General features: G+C 37.2%; 1 protein-coding gene across 4 annotated transcripts in view; it reads left to right on the forward strand.

The window, feature by feature from the left end:
• LOC114882122 overlaps positions 1-21,249 on the forward strand; it is a 340,169-nt gene that overhangs the window by 169,142 nt on the left and 149,778 nt on the right. The gene's annotated exons all lie outside the window — the stretch shown is intronic.

Raw genomic sequence — 21,249 nt, forward strand, 5'->3', positions numbered from 1 at the left:
TTGTTGAATCTTTCAGTTTTTTTATTTCCTGGGAGTAGGTACTCCGAATATTTTTTATTTTTTGCCTAATTTCTTTTTCCGTAAATCCCGGCAATTGCATCAATTGTTGTAATTTCTCATACGCCAGTTGCCTAGATGATCTGTTTCTATATATATTGGATTTTACGTTCCATAATGCCTCGTGTTTAATATATTCCGAAACGAATTTGTAGGTTACTTCTTCACTCCAACGCGACATTCTGAATTCTTTGTACTCTTGACTAAAGAAATGCGTCCGGACAGGTCTGTCCCGAAGGCTAGTTAGTGGTGGGGCAAGCCTAGTTAGTGGTGGGGGAAGCCTACTCGACCAGCAAAATCCAATGAAACGGATCGACTTGACTAAACCGTTTTACTAAACTACTCGACTACACTCTAGTGTCCATACACTAAACTACTCGCCACTCGACTAAACTACTAGCCGTGTCTGAACCATAGACATAAGAAGTATAGACGGAGCCTTTCTACGAGGGGTAGGTGATAATCGCGGTAAGGGGGGAACTCATCTGACTTCGACTATTTTCGTAAGCGCAGACTCGGGTATGTTCTTCTTTTCGCAGTTGCATATTACAATCACTGATTTTAAATTTGTTTTTTTCTAAAAATTTAGAACTATTCAAACAATGTTGCATTCAAAATATTAAATTTGTAAAGGATTATTTATTTAAATTATTATATAGTAAATTTTATTTGATATTATTTGTAATATACCGTTGTTACATACATATCTGCTATTAAGAGCATGTATTTCTGTCATTCTTTTATTTAATAATTAATGTAAATGTTTTCTAAAAAGGACACATGAATATAATGTGAGGAATGTGAAGGAAAATAAAAGAATTTATATACAATATATATGTTTTTTTTAATGCCCTTTAAATAATATTAATTTATTAAATTTATGTCTATCGCTTATTTCAGCTTGTTGTATACAATGTGTTAATCTAGTTTTTGTATATAACTGTATTACAGCACGTAGTAACTGATTGTAGTGATTGTTGAAAAACGTCTGATTATTTATGTGGTCTTTTAATTCTTCAAAGATATTCTTATCGATAAAGAAAATCGTCATTTCGCATATAAACCTATTCATATTAAATCCCTGCAATGTTTTATTGATATGTAGATACATGGTTAATCCATTTTCGATTTTTTTACAAACATATACAAGTGATTGTGAAGGATACAGTAATGACCCCCTGTTTTTAATATTTATTAAGTTGCAATTTACTGCTGTATTATCTTTCATTAATACCTCAATGCACTCCGAACAGTGCAAGATTTTCCTAAGTTTTTTTAATATGTACCCAGCTATGTATGTAATAACTTCATTTTTATATTCAGTAAAAAATGGATATTGAATATGTAAATTATAATCATGATCACTTGGTGTTGTATCAAAAACACTAAGCCAATTTTGATGGGAATTTGCACTTGTACTTGCATTTATAATACTAACAGGATCGCGTGTAGATGGTGTATGCAGTATCGGAATAGATTCTAAAGGTATACAGTTACCAGTTCCTGTGTCTTTTATGTCAACATGTACTATTAATTTTTGAAAATGGATTTGAACTGTTTAACAGTGGGATTGTTATTATATCCTCCATGTATACGTATATTACTAAATAATAATTCTAAATGGTCTTGGCTAATTTTGTATGTTGGAATATATATCAATAGATTATTTTCAACGCAATGAAGTTTGTACATATTTCGTAGACTTGTAATATTTATTAAAAATCCAATGAAACCTGTTTTCACTTTTGAATTGAGTACTTTTTTGGATTCTTTTGCAAGTGTTAGTTTTTTAATGTAATCTTCACATTCTTCGAGTTTTGTATTTAATTCAGAATAATTAAAAGTACCTATTGGTTTTTGAAGCCACGTTGTCTTACATTTTTCGAATTAAAAATGTCAAATAAATCATTAAAAATTGAGGTAAATTTTATAGTTGCTGAACAATCTTGAAACTGTGGTAGTTGTAACGAATTTTTGCATAATTCTAATGCGTTTGCAACTGATGTACTTAATAATTGGCTGGCTAATTTGACCTTCATTTTATTCTTATAAAAATCTATATGCTTTCTTCTAAGTTTGTTACCAAGATGTAATTCTTCTTTTTCTTGCAGTTCATGTAACTGTTCAAAATGTTTCCATTTAATTGTTTGATTATTATTGTCCAAAAGTTCTTTTGCTGAGCCAAGAGTATTTCGTACCAACTTCAACATGTGGCATGGATCAAGATATACATTGACTGGACAGTGATTTGCTGGATGTGTGAACCATGTCTGCAAATTATCAGGATCATTAAATTTGCAACCTAAACTTTGTAGTACTCTTAAATTAGTTGATAAACCATCACACGTTAAAGATACTACCAACATTCCAGTTTCATGCAAGGCCGTTAAACATTGTATTATTATATTCTGCTTTTGATCTGCAGTTATTCCGTTTATTAAATAGTAAGCAATTGGTAATTTCCATGCTTGATTAATACATACAACACAAAACACTAAAGCTTCTTTGGCAACTTTTGTTGTATCGCATTCCACATTAACGCCACAATCTACGTAACCGACGAATCTATCTTTACAATAATCCACATGTTACCGTATCGCCATTTCGTCAAACATTAACGCACCTAACAATCTATACGAAACAGAATGTGCGCGTCGTTTAATAGATTCTATAGCCTCGGTATTAATACCAGGTTCTCCGTGAAATGAATAATACCATTTTCCTAATGTTTTGGATGCGGCAACATATTATAAAATTATGTCTATGGTCTGAACCAGCCTTTAGCGCTGTGGGTTACATTACGCACATGCGCCGTTACTGATATTCGCGTTTGTTTAACATCATGGCGTACGATACTCTAACACGTTAAGATCGTATTGCGACGGCGCGCGGCATCAGCCGCGTCAAGGCGGCGCACAGTGGTTCAAACTAGCCATTTTGCGGAAAAAATTGGATAGCATCAATATGACAACTTCAATTTGCGTCAAAATTGGTATGTCGATGTGTTTGAGGTCGCTGATTATGAATCTGAAGTCAAAATTTCAAAAAACAAAATGGCTTATTCAAAATGAAGTAATAATTTGTTTTAAAAATCGAAAAATTAAGAAATATTTTTCTCGTTGCAAACATTATGATACATTTATAGTACAAATGAAATAGTAATGGAATAATAATGCATATGAAACGAATCGTTTTGCGATTTGTAAAAAAAAGTACGTTTCAAATAAAAAAATAAAATAAGGATAGCTATACATATATAATTATTATGTTGTAATTACTTAATCATTGTCCTTTGCGAGTAAAGCCTTCACATTGTCATTCACTTCCAAGATTTGTTTTTTTTGGCACTTATCTTAAATTGTTTATATATGGGTCGGAAGAAGCTAGAAGCATATGCATCGTATCTTCATTGATACATATCCGAGAACATTTCCTGGAGTGATTCAACCGATACTGCCTATAATCTTTATTCCTTGCTTCTTGGGCTTCCTCGGTTAACATTCCTATTGGTAACATGGCAGCTGTTATTATTTTGCTGCCATGTAAAAGAATTTTATGTACTGTATTCGGCATATTATACCAGCTGTATAAATCTACGTACAAATCGGCAGTTTCTTTGCAATAAATGCCAAACTTTTCTGAATTTATTGCATAACCACTATTTATTGTTTGCAATATTACAGCGAACCGATGAATTAAATTTTCGTCCACTCCTGTTATTTCGGCTGTTAATTTTGGATTACCAAAAAATCTTCTGGAGGTATTTCCATCATTGCTGGTACCCATTCCCTGTTTTACAACATCCACTTTCAGTCCCATTTTTTTAATAAATTTTTCTTGTATTATTTTTGTGTTTTCAGTTTTTTGTGGTTTTGTCTGTATATTTGTTCTCCAACTTTTAAATGGTATATTATATGCGATGTGAAGAATGCATTCCATGAATTTGATCCTTGCATGTAGAGGTGATAATCCGAAGTTAAGGGCATTTGCGGCTTCACGTTTATTTCTTATAGCTGTTAAATTGTTCATTTCTGATGGTTTCGCTTTATATATATAACATACTGCCATGGATGGTGTATCAGTTATCGTCTGTGCAATTTTACCATCGATCATGGTAAATAGCAGTTTGTGGTTTATTTGAAATGTCTTACCGTCTATTGTAACTACACTCTCATTAATATTTTTAATTGCTGTCTCCATCCTTGCAACTTCATTTTGTATATTTGCTGATGTTTCTGAGGCAAACTGAAATTGAATTGGTCTACAGAACCGCGTAGAGGAAGGTCTCGTATTTTTCCAAATTACTACAGAATTATTTCCTTTTTCATGTAGGTGCAAGGGAACGAGGGATGTAAGAAACATACTTGCATCAGTGATGTTTTCTTCATCAAAAGCCTGCTTATATTCACTGTGACCGGACGAACCATCACACCCCCATTTGGAAACAAGTGTCATTTCACTTCCTATTCTTCCAAGTTGCTCGCTTTTGCTTTTCAAAATTCTTGACATGGTATGATCTAGTAATGTCTGTACATTGACAGTCGCACAACTTTCACTTATTTCGACATTCGATGGATAACACTTTTCTTTCTCATTTAATAATTTGTAGTAGGGTGGGAAAATATCACAACCAATCTCTTCAGTTGCTTTCCTAAGGATTTCATATTGGTACTTCGACAACGAAGCATCGAGAACTAAAGCTAATGCCTTTTCTGTGCTGAATGTAGTAGGTCCTGACAAATTTTCAATTGCACGCCCAGCCATAACAATTAATTCCTCAGAATAGTTTTCACGCAACTGTTTAACTTTCGATCGTTTAGATCGATCACAGCATTCATCAAAACTTTTTTTTGGACGTCCTCTTCTATAATGTTGGGAAGAGCTTAGATCAGTATTCACTGCAACGGTTTCCAAAGTAGCTGAGAAGGTTTGATTCAACTATTCCTTATTCATCTTCATAAAGCTATTTTTGTTTCGTGATGCAGATTGCCATCTGTTTGAAAAATTTGGTAAAAAGCTTTTCATTAATTTTTTATGAATCTCTTTTAACATGTTTTCTGTAATGTCTGGACATTGAACTCTAATAGTTTCAACAATTTCACGATTGCTTAACAACACAATGTCCACCAATTCACTGTAACCCATCTTGAAAGTTTCCATGTTGTAAAACAAACAAAAATTAAATACTATGAACTAAAGTTTCAAGTTAAATACTGTTGACGCATCGAACGTGTGTTCGCCAACACGTTTTGTTTTAAAAAATTAATTTTAAAACTGTTGAAGGGTTATGTGAAACAAAGACTCGCGTAGAGTAGAGTAAATAATTATGTTTAAGAAACGGTGAAAAGATGGTGTTTGTGATGTCTACAAAACGGGCAAACAATTAGAACTGCCTACAAAACGAGCGATTGGAAGAAAACAAGTGATTGATCATTTGCTGTCGTCCGGACGAAAGAAAAAATGCTCCCAAAACCAGATTCGCAGATGTTCGCAGCTGAAATCTCTTTGGATATAAACTTAAAGATATACTGTACAATTTGCATTAAGTCTGATCTTGACGCTAATTGACGCAAAAAAGTTATGTCTAATTATACTTCAACTCTATTCTTAAAAATACCATATTATTCAACATATGTTCTATTGAAACAAATGAGATTGTCATTACCTTTATTCATATCATTTACTTCCTTAATATGAACATAATCAAATTACAAAATTGTTTCTACTCTTAAATGCTTCAGATACTTGTACCAGCATTTATTTGTGGATCCGTTTGTAGAGCAAAATTGGCGATTCCCTGCTTACCAATTTTCATGTTATAATATCTTTGTAATCAAGTGAGTATTTACAGAAAGTTTTCTGGATTATGAAGCTCCAAACATCCTTCTTTGAAATTATAATAAAAAGAACCTAGGTATCTAACATTTCCAAAATCGATTTTTTTCCGCGTTTGAACCACTGTGCGGCGCGTACAATATTTAAAACGGTAGTACATCGGTCGCCTATGCATCTATATATGTGTTTAACGATGCTGGATAATCAGCAAAACTGCGACAGAAATGACAACACTTTTTCAAATTATTTTGAATCAAATATTTTCTTCACTTACTTACAAATTATAATCTTTATAAGTAATCTTCTTTATTTCATGGGAACAGAAGAGCAGGAACAATTTATTTTACTTCAAATAATGTAAATGTTAATTTACACCACAAATTACACGGTACAACACGATTTTTGATCTGCAATATTCATTACGTGATTCTTATAGGCTTTTGTTCACTGATTACGAATCTGCAAACCGTTTTGCTCCTATACGTACAGTTTTTGAGAAACAGGCATTTTTGTGAAAATGTGTGGTTGTGGGAAAAAATGCCGTGTTACATGAAAACTAAAAATGCGAGGAAGTTCAGGTTTATGTCAAAAGATAGAGGAGACTTTCATCTATACGTCTGTATGAACAATTATATTTTTTGATGATTTTTAATATTTGTAAGTGTTTGTCAAAGTTTGAAAAAGAGGTGCCGTAGGTAGTTTGTACGCGCTATTTTTGTATTTTTATGAAAAATCTTTTATCTAGCAGAAATTTACTATACAGGATTGCATTCTATAAACATTTCTGATGAAGAAACCATTCACAGAAAGTATCGGTATGGTTTGGTGTTGGAACAAATAAAGAAAATATCCATCGACAACGTGACTACGACGCATTGCCGCCAGGCGGCCATTGTATGCCTACCTCGCCGCGTCAGTGCCGTAACTACGCGTTCAGGCGTCGGCAACCCGTGACAAATGACCCATTTGATAATTTCAAGTAAACAATATTCAACGGGAATCATCATACCCATTGCCGATTAACTACACTGCAGTTCATGAGAGACCATACTTAACTCGCGCAGGTTACTAGGTCTAGGGACATTTTTAATAACGTGTGATTCCCCTATACAGCTTGCTTCTTTCTTGAGGATCATATAATTTTTTTCTTTGAAAAATAACAAGAATTTCATTGCATCGTGTATCTTTACCATGTCATCATCGCTTATCAGTTATCGTACGTCATATATTTCTGTCCACCATTTATATGATGGGAAAGTACGAAGCAAGCTGTAGAGGGGAATCACACACGTTACTAAAAATCTCCCTACACCTAGTGAGCTGCGCAAGTTAAGCATGGTCTCTCGTGAAATGCAGTATACATGTACATCAGAAGTGCTACCAACTACTGATATAATCGTTACAATTACAAATGTTTTCTGCCGTATCTATAACTATCATTCAGAGAAAGCGTTGCCGGCCGCCCTACGGGCGGATTTATATATATAACCTAACCTAACTTATCACCTCTATGTATGGTTTCAATAATAATAACAAATTTAATATTTTATCTCCTACTCAACCCGAGGCGATTGGAGGTGGGTACGTTAATCTAATTATTTACCAACGATAATAATTACTATAACATTTATTCATTTATATTTTCCGTTAAAGAGTGCATAATAGACATTATTTCAAAAAATGCATCCAACCGTTCGTGGAAATTGTATGCTTTTTTAAATATAAATTCTGCTAAATAATAGTGAAAATGGTATTCTCTACGACCATATTGTGGAATACCTCCGCGAATATCTCTCCATAAGCGTTCTGTTTTGGGTATGGATACCCGTATTTGGATCAACAAAATTTTCAGAATGGTTGACTACGCTATGTTGATATATTTTTTTGTCGATTTTCTTATAAGCTTTCCAACAATCGCTGTAGATTATCGACCCAGGAGCAATGTATTTTTCGATTAAGGGTAGTAGCACTTCTGCACTACGAGATACAACTGGCACGACAAACATATGTTTCGTGCCCCGTTCTATATCACCAAAGAGCCATTGTCCTGTGATCAATCGTCCACGATGGTATTTTCGACGTCCGAATTTAGCTTCATCAATTTTGACGATGATTCCATTTCCACCAATTGGATTTTGTTTGCACATCAACCATTTATTCATGAGCTAAAATGCCACATTGTTGGATTCAAATATTATATATGTAGATTTACGAATAAAATCATTAGGAAATAAATTAATTACCTCTCGGCAAAAGTTCACCCAATCAACTGCTGTACATGATGAAATATTCAACTCCTTTTCCAGAAATCTTTGTCGAGGGCAATTCATCATCATGACAGCATATTAATTGACAACTTACTTTGCGCAAACCATGTCCCGGTTAAAGCGCTTATTTTAAAATTACCAATTACTCTCCTGCGCTTGCGTCCTTTCACTTGTTTATAATAATGTTGTGTACAATGTATAATTAATGACTGATCACCTGTCAATTCTACAACATTATTGCAACGCGGACACTTCACTTTTCCGCGAATATCATTTTTCGTGCATAAATACTTTAACAATTCATTAAAATTTGTTGTTAATGCGAGAAATTCGTAAAATTTCATTTCCAGATAGTTAAACAAGTTACTTGTACAATAACCTATCGTATACTGGCTCATTCTCGAAGCGTATAATTGAAATTTATAAGAAATATCAACAACAATAAGGAGGATATTCAACGGCTCACTTTCGAAGAGTACAGTTTGAAATTTGTAAGAAACATGAACAACAGTAAGAATGATATTCGAAGATAACTTACGAATCTGCACACAATTAGTGAGGAATGTAATAGGGGTGGTGTAAACTTCGCTTTGCATGAAAATACGTTAGTCGTTTATGCGTTTTAATACTCAAAATAACTGCTATATTTTCGAAACTTTATTGGTTATAACTTTCAAAAAACGAACGACGGCTAAAACCTTCTGAAGGTCACTCAGGGGGTGACCTTGACAACATATGTCAAGGTCAAGTTCATCGGAGGGTGGTCCCTATCTCTAAATAATTACCCTAATAAGTCGTTTAGAAATAAAGTGTTTTATCATTTATGAAAAAAATGTTTTTTTTTTAACAGCACGTTTCCAGGTAGATAAATTGTTTTAATAAGAATATTCTTTTCATAAATGTTACATTGTCTTAAATTAACAACAATGTAAAATTGGTAATTATTGAGATTAGGTTATACCTCACCCATTTTTATGAAATTTAAATATGTTGTAAAATTAGATATTTTGAACAACTTTTTCCTATACATATAACCGCCGCTCGGCCTTAGTTTTCGAGATATTTTCGAAAAACTGTTGAAACTAACACATTGAATTCTGGCCATCCGTGTATGTCGGTGACAACGTACGCATTAGTATGGGATCGCCGCTTTTCTACTGTTTTTGCAGGCAGCAGCACGGCGACCGACATCAATATATATATACATATACTAGCTGGTTGCCCGGGCTTCGCCCCGGAGTGCATGTGGGGCAAATAGGTGATAGCGTATATTGCATTTAACGGCAATAGATTTCCGCATCATCCTTGAGGTTCTATTGTGAATGCATTTTTTTTAGTGGTTTCCCCAGTAGGCATATTCCACTATAATGAAAAATTGCTTAATACTCGTGCTTTTCTCCGGTATTTAATTGCTTTAAATCCATTTTGTCTACAATGAACTTCAGTTGTATTGCGTGCCTATTTTTTGAGATCATATGATAGATGTTTAATGTTATTTATGGTTTTGTGATATAATAGTACAGTGCTACGCAAAGATGTTTGCAAAAGTAAATGAAAACTAATAAAAAAAGACTATATACAGATTTGAATAAAACAAAGCATGTTGATGTGGAAAGAAACGGTGAAGTGAAATTCGAAATATTTGGTAAAGAAATAAAAAAGGGAAGATCGTAGTGAAACAAATTACGCAAAAAATATCTACGACCTTTTTTTCTACTTGAGGACCTCTTTATAGACCACATTTGTGGTTCTCCTATCACCTATTTGCCCTACAAATACTCCGGGGCGAAACCAGGGTAACCAGCTAGTGTAGATAGGCTTTCTATCTGCATGGATAACGACTTCGAACTTTTGGCAGGTCGGAAGTACCTTGTCTAAAGTGGTCTTCAGGTCTTTTATGTAGCTGTTGACATCGTGTAGCATTCTCTGCAGTTCTTTATACGCTGAGATTCCAAATTATTAAAATTAGTTAAATTTGATTTTTAAGCCCACCCGTTATGTATGTGTGTACATATATGTCGCCGTGTTACTGCATGCAGAAACAGTAGAAAAGCGGCGATCCCATACTAATGCGTACGTTGTCACGATCGCATACGAATAGGCAGAATTCAATGCGATAGTTTCGACAGTTTTTCGGAAATATCGCAAAAACTAAGGCCGAGCGGCTGTTATATGTATAGGAAAAAGTAGTCCAAAATGTTGATTTCTACAACATATTTAAAAATTATCGAAATCGGCGAGACCGTCTGTAATCCAAATAATTACCTTCACCCCAGAATCTAGATTTTCGCCTTCAGAGGTTGATTAGAACAAAATCCTGAAATATGTTTTAATCAATGGTATGGGTGACCTTCGTAAGCAAAAACCAAGTCGATATCTCATCGGGCCTAAGAGATATTGAAGAAATCCGTGTAAATAGATTTTAACCCTTTTTACACGCTTAGGGTCGAGACACACTATCGGTCCGGTCTCGGTCCGGTCTCGGTCCGGTAAAATTTTACCGTACGACTAGATGCACACTGTTCGGTCACGGTCCGGTCTCGGTCTCAGTCCTGCCAGATGTCGAGGACTCTTCAGTCTGGAATCGTTCGTACTCCAAGTCGGGTCGAATCGAATAAGAAACATGCCGTGTAATTTTTCAAAGAAAGAATTAGCTATTATAGCTATTGTGTTAGATGAAGAAGAAAAAAACAGAAGAAATCGAAACAAAATAAATAGAAAAATGTGGGTGCATCCAAGTTTACTAACGAGAAAAAGTGAAGGCGAATATTATACGTTGTATCGTCATCTAATGAAAGATGAAGAAAAATTTATTAAGTACTTTAGAATGAATTTTCGTACATTTGAAATGGTACTTACGAAAATTGAGAAGAAAATTAGGAAGAAAAATACCACGTTTCGAGAAGCTATTTCTCCGAGACAAAAATTAATGGTGTGTCTAAAGTGAGTAATTGTTTTTATTATATTATAAATTATTTTTTATATTTTATATTACAAAAAATTGTTTTTATTATAAACTATATGTATACATAAACTTATTGATCAAAATTATTAAAATTACTATGAGCTGATGGAGGTGTAGATGGATAAGGTACTGTTGACGGTAGTGGGTCAATGAAATGGGAGGTATGTGGTTGGTATGGTGGGGAGGAAAAGGGTGGAGAAGGGGAACTGTATAAATATTTCTCTTCTATTTCGCTAACTAAATTAAAAACTCTATTTTTTACAATAAGTTGATCTCTTGGCGAGAAAGTTTTAACTGTCGTAGACATTAAGGAAAAAAAGGTGTCAATCGGGTGATTCGGTTCACTTTCCTTTTCATGTAATAAATATTTCATAAGCGTGGATGAGGCGCTCTCCTCTTCTGAACTACCCTTGGCTGGTTTTTTTTTTTGAAAAATGGTTAGAAACAGCTAATGAAATGTGGAGTATGTGGAATTTTCCAAATTGTCTAGGAGCCCTAGATGGCAAACATGTGACGATACAGGCGCCTGCAAATAGTGGATCCTTATATTTTAATTATAAGAAATCTTTTTCAATAGTGCTTTTGGCATTGGTAGATGCCAATTATAAATTTATTGCTGTGGATGTAGGGTCGTATGGCAAAAATAGTGATGGTGGTATTTTTGCGAATTCTGCTTTTAGCAAAAAATTAGAAACTGGCGAATTGAATGTTCCTGACGATTCTCCACTGCCAGGAACAAATACAGTTGCACCGTATGTAATATTGGGAGATGAGGCATTCCCATTAAAAAAATATTTAATGCGGCCGTATCCAGGTACACAAAGTACCGAAGATAATGAACAAAGAATATTTAATTACCGACTATGTAGAGGAAGGAGGTTAGTGGAATGTGCATTCGGAATATTGTCGCAAACATTTAAAATATATTCTCGAAGAATGATAGCTGAACCCCAAAATCCTGCCACAATTGTTTTAGCAACGTGCATTTTTCATAATATTATTAGAAATAGTCGAGGTATAAACTGCGAACAAAATTTAGAATATACTGAAGCAACTAATGTAAATAACCTACGGAGACAAGGTGGAAATGCACAGAATGAAGCGTTTCTAACAAGGGAAATTTTTAAAAACTTTTTTAATTCACCTGTAGGCTCAGTGCCGTGGCAACAGGACAAAATAATGTAATGTAATGAGTATTATTAATAAGTATTTTCAAAATGTTTATAAAGATATATTTATATTGAATTTGTCACTTTACTTACCAGACTGACCTATCGTTTTCCCAATTTCGTTCCACGCTTGTTTTTTAAAATGAGCGTCACTATACTGACTTGTTTGTAAATCATATAGACCCGGTTTGCTCTTCACCAATTCAATTAACATTTCATCTGAAAATTACACATTAAAAATACATTTTTAATTCAAATAACAATGTATTAAAATAAAACAAATTTCACAGTAATAACTATGTACGTATGTAATTACCTTTTTCAAAACTCCATGACTTATCGGATTCCATAATGCACTTTTCCACAAGACTTTTCGTTTAACGATGACTGGACGTTCGATGTATTAAAATTGATCTGTATCTTTTCGCTGTCGTGCCGTTGTATTTATTGTGTAGTTTACAGAAATCGTGAATGCTGATTCGTTGTTAGAAAAAGGAGGGGGTACCGTCGAAAATTAATGGGGTTGAAACTATTTTCTATAAGTAGAGTCTTCATTCCTTCCCAACGGTCATACGACATTACCGCCCGTACCCTTGAGTAACCCACGCAGGGGTATGAAGGATCCTATTAATGACCGTAGCAAGTAATAAACCCAAGAAGCACCTCGATAGATTAAAGTAACGGCAACTTGTAGTACAAAGCAGTGTATTGTTTTTGGTACCTGAGTTTGAAACCCTACGATTCCCAGGCCCCGAAAACGTACGCTTTGTAACGCGAAAAGTACAGTCGAAAGTACAGCACAAATTGCAAAAAGAATTTCGAATACATTGAAACTGATACGTGTTTGTCGCAAGAACGATCGGGATCTAGACAGTACGTTACTTCTTTGTTTTTATGTAATCATTATATCTTAACTAGTAAGAGTATATATTTTATAACTTTTCATATAATAAATATATTTAGTTTAAACCCAACAGAAACAAATCATGTAAACAATCTATCTAGACAAGGTGGAAATGTACAAGCTGAAGCATTTCAAACGAGGGAGCACAGTCCCGCTCCAAGAAAGTATTCTTCGTGAGGAATCGAGACGAGCCGAGACTGGAGCGTGATCGGACCGGAGCTGGACAGTGTGCATACGCCCATAAGAAATACATTATATTATATTTTACCGGACCGAGAACGGTCGTAAAGCGAACCGAAGGAAGGTCGTTGAGTGGCCCAAGTGACTATTGTTCGCAAGGGTTTTGGGACCGGACTGGGATCGAAGCAATATCGAAGCGAGACTGGACTGTGAACGGACCGGAGCTGGACAGTGTGCATACGCCCATAAGAAATACATTGTACTATATTTTACCGGACCGAGACCGGACCGGGACCGGACCGATAGTGTGTCTCGACCCTTAACCCTTTGCGGTCCGAACGCCTTTCACCGTTTCGTTTCAGCAGGTCCGCGCAGATTTCAGCAGTCGCTTGTCCGCTTGGTAGCGTTTATTGTGGAAAGCATGCATGATCTTACTGACGTAACGGACTTATGAATTAATGCATGTATAAAATAAAATTGTAAAATTTTTAAACATTGTTTTATTGTTTACAGCTTATAATTAACCATTGTGTGGTACCGTTTGAAGCATTGTCCAACATGCAATCCTGGTTTTCTGTCGCAGGTTTCGCATATATATGACGTTTCCTTTCTACCACCTGGAACTTTTCGGTTAGAACAAACTGCACAATCCTTGTGTTTATTCTGGGGATGCAGTGTAATTATGTGTAGTTTTCCATCTAGTCGCTGTTCCTTATCGCTGGATGATGGTTCTCCACTTTTTACTGTTACACGAATGTTTTCTAGAAGATCAAGCACCAGCTTTTCTCTAAATTGCTTGTGAGAAAGCTTTTTAGTAGTATTAGGACATGCTTTGTACAAAACATAAGCATTGATAATAGATACTTCCAAACCCCAGAAAAACAGTTTCCTCCACCATTTTAGGGTTTTGCGGAGGAAGCAGTATGTTGAAGTATACTGGTCGGCTAAATCGACGCCGCCCATGTTTTTATTGTATTCTGCTATTATACTGGGCTTCAAAACTGGCCGCGCTCTATTATTCCCAGCTCTTCTATTTCCAACAATTTGATATCTTGACATGCCACCCGTTGATAGCATGGACACGACACGTTTATCGCGCCATGCAAGCAATAATGTTTCTTCTTTGCGATAAGCAACTGTCTCCCCAATCCTTAATTTCGGTGATTTCATTGACAAGGGTATTCCTTTTCTATTCGTCATTACCGTGCCCGTTAAATGGCATTGCAAATTAAGTAATCTTTCGCCAAGTATGATGCTGGTATAGAGTCTGTCGGTATAGATATGGTATCCTTTAGCTCCAGGTATTGACTGCTGTAGATTATTATACAGGTGTAAAACAATCCGGCTTGTGATTGGTAAATCAGGGTCAATTAGTGCGTTTGTCGTTTGTTTTCCAAAATATGGTAAAAATGTGTATACATAACCAGACAATGAGTCTGCTAATACATATAGACGAAGTCCCCATTTGTTTGGTTTTTTGGGGTTGTACGTTTTGAAAGAAACTCTTCCTTTGAATCCAACTGTAGATTCATCTACAGCAATATTCTGTGCTGGTACGAAATGTTGTCTGAATTTTTTGTCCAAATAGTTAAGTAAATGGGCAACTTTATCCACAGAAATTCTTTCCGTATTGCCCGTTTGTGGCGTGGTTTCTAAATGCAATGCCCAAAATATTTGTAGAAATCGTTGGCGTTTAAAAATTTTATTATAAAACGGAATGTATGCGTTAAATTTTTTACTCCAATAATCTTTGATATCATGAACAGGCATCAATCCCATATTGATAATTACACCAAGAAATGCTCTCATTTCAACAGCAGTAACTTCATACCAATTATGCCACAATGAATGCATAGAGACTTCACGGCCGCTAATTATTTATTGAGCATATAAATTTGTTTCTGTCGTTATTTTGCTAATAAGCTCATTCGTAAAAAATAATGAGAAAAACTGCAGAGGTGTGATGCAATCAGTCGGAACTTGGGGCCCTTGTACCTTGTCTCCATTTCATTATTGCTCTCTGATGTATCACAAATTCTGTTTATACGTCTGCTCTGTCTGAATGTAACTCCATTCTCTGAACCTTCACTACTTTCGATTCCAAGTGCACATGTTCTCTGAAATTCTTCTTCTATGTCGCTCAAACAAACACTATCATCACTTTCAAATACAGTATTACGCACTGTTGTACGTTGCCGACCCTGTTGTTTAGCCATATTCTTTATAAAAAAAAGTTATTTTGTAAAAATATAGGATTTGAAAATGCTTTCTTGGTGTGCTACGACTTCGAGCTGTACACCACGGGCTGTTTGGAAAGACTAAAACCAAGACGTGAAGTTCAAGATGCATGACGTATTTTAGATTTTCTTTCCCGTAGCTCTTGTCTTCTCGTATTTAGTCTAAAATTGGCATATAGTGAAACATAAAAACCGATGAAATTTGATACAGGACGCGAAAGAAAACAAAGCGATGCCGAGCCACGCTCGACATTGGACGTGCTGAAACGAAAGGCGATGTCGAGTCATACTCGACATCGGACGGGCTGAAACGAAAGGCGATGTCGAGTCACACTCGACATCGGACCGCAAAGGGTTAAGGGTCGAATTTCTAAAAACCACTCCTTAGTGGGTGCTTACGTCATGAGAGGAATACACTACCCGAATTTCATGTTTCTAGGTTCAGGGGTTTGGGCTGGGCGTTGATGAGTCAGGCCATTTGTCTTTATATATATAGATTACGGGTGGGCTTAAAAATTAAATTTAACTAATTTTCATGATTTTAAATCTCAGTATGTGTGTCTGGTCGCCTAACGGCGACCAAAATATCACTTTACCTTAATCTAACTTAATTCACTGATTAGATAGAGTAGACTGGGTTAGGTTAGGCTATATTAGGTGCCATCATACCTACGATACATTGAAATCATGAATGCAGAAGTACACAAGGTATATATTGGTCATTAGGCGCCGTGCTGTTGCAGGTTAGACATGCAACAGCAGGTTGTGTGCATAACATAGTTAGAAAAATCATTTTTTTAAAACATTTTATCCACCAGGAAACGTGCTGTTAAAAAAAAACCATTTGTTTCATAAATGATAAAACACTTTACTTCTAAACGACTTATTAGTTTATGTGTTATTCATGAATAACGAATAATTTTACATTGTTGTTAATTTAAGACGATGTAACATTTATGAAAAGAATATTCTTTTTAAAACAATTTATCCACTTGGAACTTTTCTTGGATTGAAAGTTCTATTCCGCGAGGCATTCTTGCTCAACAATTATATTCTTGCTTTCAATAACACAATTAACAAGTGACGACGAGAAACAAAGGAATTAATAATTACAATGTTATCAAAAGCATAAAAACGCTGTAGGTTGGTATATTTATGAAACGCTTTAAAAATGATCTTTCCTTGTTTTCTTTATCAAAGATTACTTCTTCCACTAAATTCTTTCTTTTTCTTTACGTAAACTATTTTGCATATCAGCCAGAAATAGCATATTTACATAATCTTTCTCTAAAGTACCAAACATTCAATAATGGGGGGGGGGGGTATATTTATGACACGCACTGTATTTAGTTACAAATCGTATATCTATAATAAATCTATAAAGTACAAAACTCGTCTTAATATTGCTCCGCGGACCCGCCGACACGGTGCTTGCGATTGTATGTCGAAGAGTGTCGCAATCTGTACCTCTCAGAGAAGACCAGAGCGGGCCTCGTCCGAAATTGTTTACATTGCGTTGTTGTGCGCCTAACGAATTAGGCGGAGGTGTTGATGCATAAGGAGGCGGGATTCGCTTATCGGTGGTGCAGTAAGGATATGTGCGCTCCTCTCTCTGTTTTAATCTTTTTCTTTCTAATTCGAGTATGTTCCTTTACTCTTCCTGCCATACTAAAGATTTTGATATTCATTCAAATATAATACATTTTACAAGATTGTTTTGATGTTAACATTACAGGAAGAAAAATATGCTTCCCAAAATCAGTACCAATTACTGAATTTAAACGAATGCTAAATAAAAGTTTGAATTCGTATCCTGGACTGATCGGCATGGAGGAAATACAATATTACCGTATTTAATGAATTAATAGAAAATTCGGATTCTTATAATGTATGTGTAAGGAATTTCGATCATCTTCGCGGAGCCGATAAGGAACGTTCTAGAGTGGTCAAGATTATCGGACCACACGAATGATGTTTCGAGTTTACATCCAGCGATACTCAGAACCAATGACATGTTTGACAAGATAGGAAAGGGATCTATGTTAATGAAACTGCTGAATTTACTATTTTAAAAGAATGACTTTATTTCTTTTTTTTTACGTTGTGCGCCGGAAAAACGACTGGCGCTCTTTTCCTTATGCGGCCCTGGCCCACGTTGACCCATAATACCCCAGCGTACCAGGGTGGGGGTGTCAACGGACGAAGACCAGGCGCGGCTCCTTCGTTGACACCATGGTCATCTCGAAATTTCCTTAACGCCTTACATTTGCCTATCCTGTTCCTCGTGCTCGTCCCTGAGCACGCATCCTACGTCGTTTTCTAAACCATACAAAGAAACACACATCGTTAAAGCGTAGACCTCTTGGTTAGCAAGAGTTAGCCCTTAGAGGCACCATCGCACGACGCTCAACTGAATGGTCAAGGCTCCTCCCCTGTCCCATCATTAGAAGTTCCGAGACAAAATGGAAATCTAACTTTACTCCGTGATTAGGTAGAGCCTATTCTTTGTCGCTATGGATTCCCACCGACCTCATTGCACCGATCGACCTTTAAACAACGTCACTGTGTCCCTGACACACATCAAAGCCGGTAGTCTCTTCCAGAGATGATAAGCCACTCCTACCACCTCTGTCAATTTCCACAGGAACGATAAGCCACTCTTATCATTTCTGTCAAACCCCGGACACAGTTCCCAGTGTCCGTCGCTACAGAGACGACAAACCATTTTCGTCGTTTCTGTCAAATTACAGATACAGCCTTCAGTATCCGTCTATGCTCATTGTGGTGTGACCTCCATCACACACACAATAGCCAACTTCACACCTTGCCGTAACATTGTCTCCGCTACCTGCTGCCGAACTCGTGCCTGTATACCTGGAATACTTCGAACTCTCGCCAAACGAGTCCGTCCGTTGTAACTGATATCCGCACCAGTTGACCGCCAAATTCTGTAGCCTGTGGCCTCGTCACTCAATAGCGGCCACCCACGGCTTCATACGTTCGGCCGCTACAACCGTCTTCACCCGACGACCCCCTTCTCTCAGATCCTCGACTTCATAACGATCGTTATACAACACAGCGACGACTTTAAACGGGCCCTTGAACTGCGCATGAAGTTTCCGGCTGTCTCCAGTCGGCTGATCCGCGGTAATTTCGACCATGACGACATCTCCTTCCTGATATTTCTTAGCCGCTCGTCGTTGTCGATCGTACCTCTCCTTCTGCTTACGCTGATCCTCCGTAATATATTCCGATATCTTCTTTCGGAGCTCATTAAGATCCATCCACTGGATCTCACCCTGCACCTCTTGCAAGATCTATCCTTCCGCCGGATACCGCACCTTGCATCCGATCAAGGCTTCCATTGGCGTCATCCCAATACCCTTATTATGTGTTGTGTTAAGGGTGTATTGAACCCGTTTTACTTCCTGTTCCCAACACTCAGGATCCCTTCCCGCCATTGTAGCAGCCAAAGACGCAACTATACCTTTCGCACTGTCCATTCGCTCGAGGAATAGCTACAGCATTCAACACATGATGAATACCATACTCCTCGCAGAATGCCTGGAATGATCGAGCTGTAAATGCGGTTCCTCTATCACTAAAGATACGGTGGGGTGCTCCAAAAAGATGCACCAGATCTATGAGTATTTTCGCCGCCCGCTTAGCCTTTGTGTCTTTTACCGGTTCGACGATCGTAAATTTCGTGAAACCATCCACGATGACAAGCAGGTACCGATTCCCCTTTTTACTCTTCACAAATGACCCGACATGGTCAACGTGTAGAGTATGGAAGGGCGTCGGCGTCTTCTCGATAGGATACAGCTCTCCTCGTTTCTGCCCTGCGATTCGCTTGTAATATGTGCAGTTCAAGCACGCTTTCACGTACTTCGTTACAAACGCATTCATTTCCGGAAACCAATAATTCTCACGAATGCGTCGAAGCGTCTTCTCAAGTCCCAAATGTCCTGCGTCGTCGTGACACAGCCTACAAATTTGGAAACGGGCCGCACGTGGCACCCATGGCGTTTGTCCGTCCCCAAGTCGCCTGCAAACTCTCCCTTTCTTCAAAACATAGTTCGTAAAATATTGTTTCGTCTCACTATTACGAACGTTGTCCATCAAAATTTTCCGTACACGTTTCAACTGCTCGTCTTGCATTTGCGCTGCCAACACCCAATCAACTTCTGTAATGTCCACGGGATACACATCGATCGTTTGTATCGGATTGCGGCTCAATGCATCCACATGTTGCATCGCCGAGCCCGGCCGATACTCGATATCAAATTTAAAGTCTTGGACCTTCAACCACCATCGTCCAACCCTTGGAATCAAGTCCATTTTAGTAAATGTTGTGCGCAGCGTGTTACAATCCGTAACAACCGTAAAGCGTATCCCAAGCAGGTAGACTCGAAAATACCGTAACGCGAGCACCACCGCCATAGTTTCGAGTTCATACGAATGATATTTCTGCTGGTCGACCGTCGTTTGCTTACTAAAGTACGCGACTACCTGATGCGTTCCATCGGTTGAGTATTGAAGTAATATCGCCCCTAATCCCAAGGAGCTGGTATCTGTATGCAATTCCGTTCGCTTTGTGCTGTCGAAAATAACCAGAATCGGTCTCGTCGTTAAAATTTGTTTTACCGCCTGCACAACATTTTTTTGTTCCTTTCCCCAGGTCCACGGCACATGTTTCTTTGTCAACACCGTTAACGGAGTGACCAGGCTTGCGTACCCCTTAATAAATTTTCTAAAGTACCCTGCAAGACCCAAGAACTGACGTACCTCTCTGACGTTTTTGGGTTCTGGCATCTTGAGCACAGCAGCGATTTTATATTCTCCAGGCCTAACTCCCGCAGTGCTTATTTCTCTCCCTAAGTAATTTATTTGCGTTTTCAAGAACGAACACTTACTCAACTTTACCGTCAAGTTCGCTTCACGCAACTTGTTTAAAACGAGACGGAGACGTTCTAACTCCTGAGCAAGAGTCTTCGACGGAATAATTATATCATCGATATATGGAAAAGCAATCTTATTCCGTAACGACCCTAGCGCTGTATTTATGAGGTGTTGGAAAACAGCTGGCGCATTAGTAAGCCCAAAAGGCATTCGCAAAAACTCGTAGTGACCGTCGGGAGTAACGAAGGCCATCTTCGGTATTGCATCTTCACTCATGGCTACCTGGTAGTATCCTGAGGCCAGGTCAATAGCCGTGAAATAACAATAACCTCCCAACCGATCTATCTGGTCCTCGATCAACGGGAGAGGATATTGATCCCTAATAGTGACCGCATTCAGTCGCCTATAATCCACGCAAAGACGATACTCGCCTGTTTTCTTCCTTACCAGAGTAATAGGGCTCGCATACGATGATGTTGATTCCTGCACGATTCCGTTCTCCAGTAATTCCTCAACAATCTCCCGCGCTGCCGCGCGTTCCGTTTCGGCCATTCGATACGGATGGTATACAATCGGCACGTCAGTTGTGCATTTTATGTCCATTTTCACGATACTCGTTTTGCCTAATGTACGCATTGACGTCGTGACTCAATCTTTATACTCCTCAATTAATTTTACACATAAGACGCGATCCCTTTCCGATATATCACCACAATCCAACGCGCTGATATCA

Source organism: Osmia bicornis, unplaced genomic scaffold (genome assembly GCF_907164935.1).
Source record: "Osmia bicornis bicornis unplaced genomic scaffold, iOsmBic2.1, whole genome shotgun sequence".
NCBI classification, from domain to species: Eukaryota; Metazoa; Arthropoda; class Insecta; order Hymenoptera; family Megachilidae; genus Osmia; species Osmia bicornis.